Source organism: Callithrix jacchus, chromosome 13 (assembly GCF_049354715.1).
Source record: "Callithrix jacchus isolate 240 chromosome 13, calJac240_pri, whole genome shotgun sequence".
Taxonomy (NCBI): domain Eukaryota; kingdom Metazoa; phylum Chordata; class Mammalia; order Primates; family Cebidae; genus Callithrix; species Callithrix jacchus.
This window is the reverse complement of record NC_133514.1, coordinates 102,957,496-102,967,370: the sequence shown is the minus strand read 5'-3', so window position 1 is coordinate 102,967,370 and position 9,875 is coordinate 102,957,496. Positions and strand designations below refer to the sequence as shown.

The 9,875-nt window shown below is 41.3% G+C and overlaps 1 pseudogene; it reads right to left on the bottom strand.

Moving 5' to 3' along the window:
• Window positions 1–8,467: 8,467 nt before the first annotated feature.
• On the bottom strand, window positions 8,468–9,296 carry LOC128929493 (protein SET-like; annotated as a pseudogene).
• Between the last annotated feature and the right edge of the window lie 579 nt (window positions 9,297–9,875).

Genomic DNA, 9,875 nt, shown 5'->3' with positions numbered 1-9,875 from the left:
GGTATCCTTATTTTCTCCACCTTGAAAAAATTAAAACATTGTTATTTACTTGCATGGTTTCCTGTCTATTGGCACTAGTTTAATCCCTGTTATCATGGAAACTTTACTTAAGAGGTTGGAAGTGTGGGAGAAAAAAGATTGTGCTCTTGCAATTCAGCTTTCAAATTAATGCAAAAAGGAAGTAACTTCCAAACATGTGTTAGTGATGGGTAGAATGCCAATTCCTTCATTTACAATAAAGGGGAATATGCCTTTTCAGTGGGTAATCTGTTTGGATGAACTAATATATGTAAAGAAGAATCAAAATATCACATGGGCCAGGTTTGGTGACTCACACCTGTAATCCCAACACTTTTGGTGGCCAAGGTGGGAGAATCACTTGAAGCCAGGCATTTGAGACCCACCTGGGCAATTATAGTGAAGCCCTATATCTACAAAGAATCTTAAAAACTAAAAATTAGCCAGGCATAGTGGCATATGCCTGTTTTCCCAGCTACTAGGGGAGCTGAGGTAGGAGGATGTCTAGAGCCCAGAGGTTTGGAGCTGCAGTGAGCTATGATCATGCCACTGCACTCCAACCTGGGCAAAATAGTGAGAGATCCTGTCTCTAAACTACAAAATAAAAATAAAAACATCACACACACCCCATAAATATATACAGCTACAATGTACCCATAATAATTAAAAATAAAAATTATAAATATGCTTATGTAAAGAAGAAATATATCCGTTAAAAACCAGGGGAGTATTAATGAAAAAAGAGGTACAGAAGCAAATATTGTCAGCATGCCCCAAAAGCACTCCCAGCAAAAGCCTTTTCCAATGGATTCTGCACAGTCTACTTCCACTGGCATCCTATATTTGCTGTGAAAAGATGAACCAAGCTAAGTCGGCCATTCATCACTTGATTTCTCTCAATGCCCTTGTTTCACACCAAATATCTTGGGGAAATGATTTTATTTCTCTATCAGATCTACTCCCAGGGAGAGAATGGCCTGGTCAAGGGGACCTTGCATGTCAGAGCCCCTAGCTTTAGGGCAGTGATTCTCAAACTTTGGTATTCCCTGGGAGATTCTGTTCAATCATGGATCACTGTGTTCTACCCAGAGAATCTGATTTAGTAAGTCCGCAATGCTGCAATGAGGCCCTAGAATCTGCCATTTAATAGTTTCCCAGGTGATGATGATGATGATACTGGTCTGGTGAGCATATATTGAGAAACAATCCTTTAGTTAAAACAGTATGTGGCAATAAATTTATAGGTGATGGGATGCCGGGAAAGAATACACCCAATTGTCTATATTTTATCTGTGAAGAAGAAGGCATGGTAATCAGGAAAAAGGAGTGGAATTGGAGAGAGAAAGGCTTGAGCAGAGTGTGAAAATTTTTAAATGATCACCATGGGAAATAATGAGCACTTAAGCAGTGCTAAGTCCCTAACCAAGGTCAGAGAAGGTAATTACCGTGAAGCTTCATTGAGTAATGACTCTGTGCTAAGTTATATGTTAGGAATCTTGAATGCATTTTTTGCTCCTAAAAGTCTATGTATTACAAACTTTTGTTATCCCCATTTTACCGGGGAGAAAACAGGCTCATAGGTAAAGTAAGTGGAAAAGCTAGGATTTGTATTCGCAAAGTTTAATTGCAGAGTTCATACCGTCAGCAATCATGCTAGTCTGAGACTAAATCATTAAATTTCTTCATTTTGAAATGGGAAAGTTTAATGATTAAAACTTGGGCTCTTATCCAAAAGAATCCAAATGGCTTTTTTCTGCAGTCAATGTTGAGACCACCTCAAAACATCATTTCGGTGTTCTCACTCTCTGCTGATGATAGTATTGAAGTGAAAGAGATGTGAAAGACACAGCAGGAGAAGACAAACAGAGAAGGGTGGGCTGGTTTCTCCGGAAGAGCCTCCCAGCTTAGAGCGTTGGCCATAATATAGCTGATCCTCAGCTCTTCAGATCCGCTGCTAAACTCTCATGTCACCAATGGATTGAATGCCAACTCATTTATTTATAGTGAAGGGGAACGCGTCTTTACAGTGGTAACCAGAATATTTGTATTCCACCTCCGGAGTACGTTCTTCTGCCAATCAAAGTACCTGGGATCCAAATTGGTCATCAGAAAGCCATTTGTTGGACAGATAGTCAGACTAGAGAAAGTAAAGTGAGGTTCCAGTATGTAGGTAGGAGATGCTGGTATGATCAGGCAGGTGTTTTCACCTAGCTTCCAATCTGATAGCCATACTTGTGCTACACAGGTTGATAATTTTTTTGTATTTAGGTTATCTAAATGATAAGATGCAGGAAACCATAAATTACAGCCACTCTATAGGAATATTCCATTTAGAAACAAGCAGCAAAAAATAAAATGATGACTAGCACTATAACGTAAAACATCTCATTAAGAAAGAGATGATTGAATGTTTACTGTAATTCAACAGTAGGAAGATGTTTAAGAAATTTCCGAGTCATAGAAATTTTTTTACATTTACATATTTAGCTAAGAAAAAAGCTTCGGTTTTCTTGAAACTTTAGTATGTACCAAAGTGAATTCCCATATGACATAAATGAGAATATATACTAAGAAACAACTATAAGACCCCTGGTATTTTTTTTACACTGCTATTAAAAAACTACCCGAGATTGGGTAATTTATAAAAAGAAGGTTTAGTTGACTCACAGTTCCATATGGCTGGGGAGGCCTCAGGAAACTTACAATGATGATGGAATGGAAAGCAAGGCACATCTTACATGCCGCGGGAGGAGTGCGCCCGCAAAGAGGGAAGCACCATCAACTCTTGTGAGAATTCCCTCACTACCACGAGAACAGCAAGAGAAAAATCCACCCCCGTGTTTCAGTCATCTCCCACCAGACCCCTCCTTTGACATGTGGGGATTGTAATTCAAGATGAGGTCTGGGTGGGGACACAGAGCCAAACCATATCACCTGGTGGTGGCTCCCCATTTAGTAATCTAAAAGGATTTTATCTGTGAAGAAGGAGGCATGGTAATCAGGAAAAAGGAGTGAGATTGGAGAGAGAAAGGCTTGAGTAGAGTGTGAAAAGATTAAGCATTTTAGATTACTAAATGAACTGAGCAATAACACAGGTACTTACCTAAACTTAAGCAAAGACCAGCTACTTGTGAAGCAAATATTTTAACAGATATAAAAGAGTCAAATGTTCACATTAAAAGGCCAGAATAATTAATTATTTTGGTTATTTTAACTTTACCCAACATAGAAATATATCCTTGGAGTATAAAGCTAAGAACTATACTCACACATACAGTCACGCATTTCTAAAGATGTGCAAAATATTGCTTTCCAAGGATATTTATACATAACTGAAACACTGTTCTATTATGTAAAAAGACAGAAACATGTTAATAATCCAGCATTATTTACAATGACGTACTAAAATGCTAACTTGAAATAATTACTAGATTGGTGCTATTCAATTGCCAAAGTCTGGACCTAAAAACTCCCCATTCTGAGTTGTTTCTACAAAAAGAAACTATCAGTCACCTAGAATGTAAGTCAGCACCTTATTTCATCTGCCTACAGCACCTACATGACACATCTCATGGAGAATAGCTTTAAAAGATGAATGGTATTAAAAGACAAAAGCTTTGAGAGCTAGTAAAATCAGCCTCATCAACACAAAGGTTACGGGCAGTTTTTTTTTTTTTTTTTGAGATGGGATATTTTTCTGTTGTCCGAGCTAGACTGCAGTGCCACAACATAGCTCACTGCAGCCTCCTGTGTTCAAACGGTCCTCCCACCCCAGCCTCCCAAAGTGCTAGGATTACAGGGATTAGCCCTGTGCCCAGCCTAACAGGCAACTTTTTACTGCTATAATTCAAAGTATTTTAAACTCTATAAAAGCATACTTTTTAGCACATAAAATAATTACCTCTAAGCATACTTTTTGTGATAGAATTCCAACAAGTATAATTAAAAACCTTATAAAATGCTCCCCAAAATAAACAGCACTTTTTCACAATATGACATTCTAAAATGTAGGGACATAGATGAACCTGGAAATCATCATTCTCAGCAAACTGGCACAACAGAAAATCAAACACCGCAGGTTCTCACTCATAGGCGAGTGTTGAACGACGAGAACATATGGACACAGGGAGGGGAGCATCACGCACTGGAGTCTGTGGGGGTGGGAAACAGGGGAGGGACAGCGGGGGGGTAGGGAGTTGGGGACAGATAACATGGGGAGAAATGCCAGTTATAGGTGATGGGGAGGAAGGCAGCAAACCACACTGCCATGTGTGTACCTGTGCAACAATCTTACATGATCTTCACATGTACCCCAAAACCTAAAATGCAATTTAAAAATGTAAAACTTTGGACTATATGACAAGAGGACAAAAAATGTAATCTAAGCTAATCTGATGTTCCTCAAAAAAAAAATGAGTAAAATGCTATCAAACTTATGAAATTTATTCCGCAATTTTGAAGACGTTTAATTTAAATACAGGTTGATTGGTAACCTGGTGTCTGGCGCCATCTACTGCACAGCAACAGTAACTTCTCCCTGTATGTTTCTTTAGCTAGACACCGCAAATTACTTAGTTTACATAAGAAACATGTACCTGTGTAAACTCCTAGCAATTAATTTGAAGATAGAAAAATAATTGCTATGTTTAGAGTATTGCTTTGTCTTTTTTAATGGCCTTATATTTTTTAAGAAAATATGTTGATTAAAGTTATTTACAAAACACAAAAAATACAACTTGATAAGCATGGGCAAAATTTAAAAATGAAGAGCACCAGGGTTTGGAATGAATTTTTTTTCTTGCTTTTTTTTGAGACAGAGTCTCACTCTGTCGCCCAGGCTGGAGTACAGTGGCACACTCTTGGCTCACTGTAACCGCCTCCTTCCAGGTTCAAGCGATTCTCCCGCCTCAACCTACCAAGTAGCTGAGACTGCATGTGCACGCCCCCGTGCCAGGCTAATTTTTGTATTTTTAGCAGAGACAGTTTCACTATGTTGGCCAGACTGGTCTCAAACTCCTGACCTCGTGATCCGCCTGCCTCAGCCTCTCAAAGTGCTGGGATTACAGGTGTGAGCCACCGCACCCAGCCAGGAATGAATTTCTTATTATTCCTTACAAGGAGGTCTGCATGGTAGATTGTCACAAAGCTGGGGATGGTGACCTAAGTCATGTGACAGGTCAGAATGAAAGACTTGCTTTCTCCATATATAATTAAAACTTGTTATCTAGCATAACATAAATCAAGACCTATAAATTAGCACTATGAGAAATGAGTTGCTCTCATGATCACCTAACACCAAGGGAGGAAAAGATATGAAGACATTTTCTGAATTGTCAAACAAAACTAAATATATGATTCATACAGTTCCGTTTGACTTGAAGGTTTCAAGATGAAATTCGAAGGTTTTGCTTTTGCCATGTGACCTGCAACACTGTGGGCTGCCAAACACTGAAATAATGTTGATGAGCAGATACCTTTCTGGGTAGCCATTTTAATAAATTCTCCTTTCCCACAAATTGTGTAAGACCAGTTATCTCATGCGGTTCAAGCCGCTGTAACCGAGTGCCATAGCCTGGGTGAATTACAAACAACAGAAATTGATTTCTCACAGTTCTAGAGGTTGGAAAGTCCAAGATTAAGGCAGATTCCATGTCTGTTAAGATCCTACATTCTGGTCATAGCGTCTTCTCACTGTGTCCTCACACAGCAGAAGGGGCAAGGGCGCTCTCTAAGGCCTCTTTTATAAGGCCACCAATCCCATTTACGAGGGCTGCACCACCATGACCTACCCACCACCCAAAGTCCTCACCTCCAAATACCAAAGGTTTCAACATATGAATTTGGAACGAACATAAACTTCAGGCTAGAGCACCGCCTTGAGTGTCAAGAAGGTAGCTTAGATACATTTGTAGGTAACTCTTCCTCCACAGCGTTTACAGAAATTACAATTACATACCCCTGCGTTGATTTGTTTGTTTCACACCTGTCTCCAAGAGCCCAGCATTAAGCTATTTCCATTTTGTTCTCCATCTATCCATAGTACCCAGCACAATGCCTGACACATTCTCACATATACAGTGTGGATACAGTAGGCACTTAATGAAAATTTTGACCAATTAATTAAAATATAGACCTGGGGCAGAAGTGGGAGTGTGGGCAACGTGGGAAAGTCACGAGAAGACAATAAAGGAAAAGAAGAAACAAAAACTCAGAAGTTTTATTCATTGACCTCATGAGAGGACCAGACAGTGCCCCAGCCATCATTTAATAGACCTGAGCAATATTTGTTTGGCCTATGAACACCTCTATGTTTTAAATTCCTACTGATACTTGATAAGACACATGTGCACACACAACGCTCTTCTCAAGAGGACTCAGTATCAATGGCTGATTAAAATGCGACCACACCTGGTGTCAGTCAGGGTTCCGGCAGAGAAGCAGAAGCGTGGAAGTGGGATTCATTATAGTGATTTGACCCCACAGAACTGTGGGAGTTGACTAAGCAGTTTATGGAGCTTTTGTTTCTGTATCCAGGCCCTGGAGGAAGCGGGGCTGTCATTAAAGAAGAAAAGATGGCGTGAGTAGGAAAAAGCAAGGAGAAACCCTGGCCTATAAGGACGAGATGGAACACACACGGGCAGGCCGAATCGCGCCTCAGTCTCTCGGTGCCCCCAACTCCAGCGAGGAAAGTGACCTGCTGGCACTCGTCCTCACAAAGGTAAACACACTCCCTGGGCACAGGAGCTGGAGCAGCTGTGAGGCCGGCTGCTGCCCATGTCCCCAGGGCGGCCAACAGAGGTGCAACCACAAGCATAAACAGAGCAGGCCGCGGGCCCTGCACCCACCTTCTGAGCATAAAAACAACATGCTGCTGCTTCTCCTCCGTCTTCCAAATCTTGTACATCAGTGTCCCTTCTGGACCCCATTAACTCTGCAGGGAAGAGAATTCAGGGAAACATCATTCCAGCGTGGCTTCGTTGACTCAATACAAATCTCCTAGAACAGGTTGGGTGATTTGGCGTTGCTCTACCGGCAGGTGAATCTACTCATTATGCAAGGGAGTGCCAGGAGTCTCACACAGGCACGTGTAGCGCACTGAAGGCCTGGCCTCGAATGGAGACGGCTTGCTGAGACACAAGTCGTCCTCTCTTAACCTAGAATCAAACTTTACAAAGTCAGGCATCTGCAGATGCTGCGATCATATTTACAGGTAAAACTAATGACTTCCACATGAGGAGAAGCCTACTTACAGTCATTTCAATGTAAAGTTACAACAGTTAAGATGCAATCTTTTTTTTTTTTTTTTTTTTTTTTGAGACGGAGTTTCGCTCTTGTTACCCAGGCTGGAGTGCAATGGCGCGATCTCAGCTCACGGCAACCTCCGCCTCCTGGGTTCAGGCAATTCTCCTGCCTCAGCCTCCTGAGTAGCTGGGATTACACGCACGCGCCACCATGCCCAGCTAATTAATTTTTTTTTTGTATTTTTAGTAGAGACGGGGTTTCACCATGTTGACTAGGTTGGTCTCGATCTCTCGACCTCGTGATCCACCCGCCTCGGCCTCCCAAAGTGCTGGGATTACAGGCTTGAGCCATTTTTTTACACATTTCATTTTATTATAACAAAGGAACGTGTACACTTTTAACGTTTAAAACTAAGCATCATCTTTCCTTTCCAGTGAAACAAAAAGAAAATTTAAAAATAAACAAGAACAAAATTACAATAGAGAATGTCTATTCCAAGTAAGATCCTACAGGTTCTGCTGATTCTCCCACTGAGTGGCAGGGCTCAAGTCATCATTAGCAGAGAATTTATTTTAAAAGTGTCATCTTCAACTGCAAGGATGTCTGTCACATGTCACAATTAAACATGCCAAAGGAGAAACCATGTTGTCAAAATGCCCACTTAATCCACCCAAATATCTCAAACCCAGACTTTGCTGACCTTCGATAACTCCATTTTTTAAATTTTTTTTTTTTTTTTTTTTTGTAAGCAAGAAAAAGTAGACAGATACATGTTGGTAAATGCTGTCCATACTCACAAAGAGACACAGTGTACCCTCTGAACCGAATATACAGAGAAAGGAGGAAAAAGGCTAGAATTCTACGCACTGCTACCCAGGGGCCTAGCACCCTCCAGCTTTCAGCAGGGCGAAGGGAGCAGGTTTTTCTTTTTTCCCACAGAGCTCAGTGGTGTTGATTCCATACAGGTTTTGTTCAGACAGGAAGGGATAAAAATGAATTTCAAACAGAAAGGGGTAGGGACTCTTTTCCCATTGTATTCTGCTCAAGATATTTACCCCAAAATAAGTTGAGAACCATGGTGTAGAGAAAAGAGACCTCAAAAACAGGGTGACTGAGCACAAGATGAAAAAAAAAAAAAGACTGCAACTTGCTCCCAGGGACTGGAGAAAATTTTTAAAAAGGAAGGTTGGAATCCCTCCGTGTTCTATTAGTCATCTTGTCCTTCATCCTCCTCTCCTTCCTTTCCTTCATCATCTTCATCTTCTTCACCTTCATCCTCATCCCCTTCTTCATCAATATCTTCTAATCCTTCCTCCTCTTCATCATCTTCTCCTCCTTCTTCATCATCCATGTCGGGAACCAAGTAGTATTGTAATGGGTTTGGCCAAATACCATCTTCGATGACCTCTCCTAACTCATCAGCACCTGCATCAGAATGGTCAGTAAACCAGGTAAAGCAGCTCTCTGGTTCCTCATGCTGCCTCTCTCTGCTGGCTTTATTCTGCATTTGACTTAAACGTTTCGTCAAATCCTTTCCAGATTTCCATTTGATTTCAGTGGACTTTGAAGATGGATCACCACTCTCATTCAGATGAAATTCTTTGGAGAGAACTTTCATCAGAATAAAAATCTATTCTGTAACCTGATTTACTTCAAAGTCTGTCCCTTCAACTCTGGTCAAACAGTGCAGTGACTCTTTGTCCTCCTTCCCAAGCAGTGCAGAAACTGTGGTTGGTTGACAAATGTTGTTACCCAAAAATTTGGGATTCTGGCCATCAATTCTGACCTCTTCTGAAAAAACGGTTGGTGGAGTTTGTCATAATTCTGTTCTACTTTCAAAATCTCCTCACTGGCTTGTTCATTAGTCTGTCTATTTCATTTTGTACTTTATCAATGTGTTCAATTGCTTCTTGCTGTTCTTTTTCTCCCTTCTTTGGCAAGCCTGCAGAGGCCGATATCTCCTCCTATCCCAGAGCTGGAGGTGGTCTCGGTTTCTTCTTTTGAGGCAGGAGTGGAGACTGGCGTCTGGGGGCCATGCTGCTGGGGAAGTCCGAGAACCAGAGCACGAGTCTTCTCGCTCGTGCGGAAGCAGGCAGAACACTCGATGTGATCGTTTTTGAATCATCTTAATAGCTAACTTGCCCATGATGACTTACATGGGTCAGAATCATGCTAATTGCATTGCATTGGCTGGGTACAGTGACTCACACTTATAATCCCAACACTTTGGGAGGTTGAAGTGGGCAGATCACTTGAATCCAGGAATTTTAGACCAGCCTGGACAACATGGTCAAAGCCCATGGAGAAACCTTAAGATGGAGTTTCCCGCAATGACGGGGCAGGAGGTCAGTCGCCCTCATTATACCCACTCCTTTCGCAGTTTAGACACAAGGACTGACCAGCATTGATGTTAAAATAGAGATCATAAGACTGACAGCATGGACCTTTTGTCGCAATAAGATACGAAATCGTAAACAGAGCCTAAGGCAGTGCCCTCTGCTTAAGAAACAAGCTGTCTTCTAACTGCCACAAGGCTGTTCTTGTTCTCTAGCGACTAAACAAGAACTGGCTTCGAGATGAACAGTATCAAAACAATCGCAGCTCATCCACCGCCA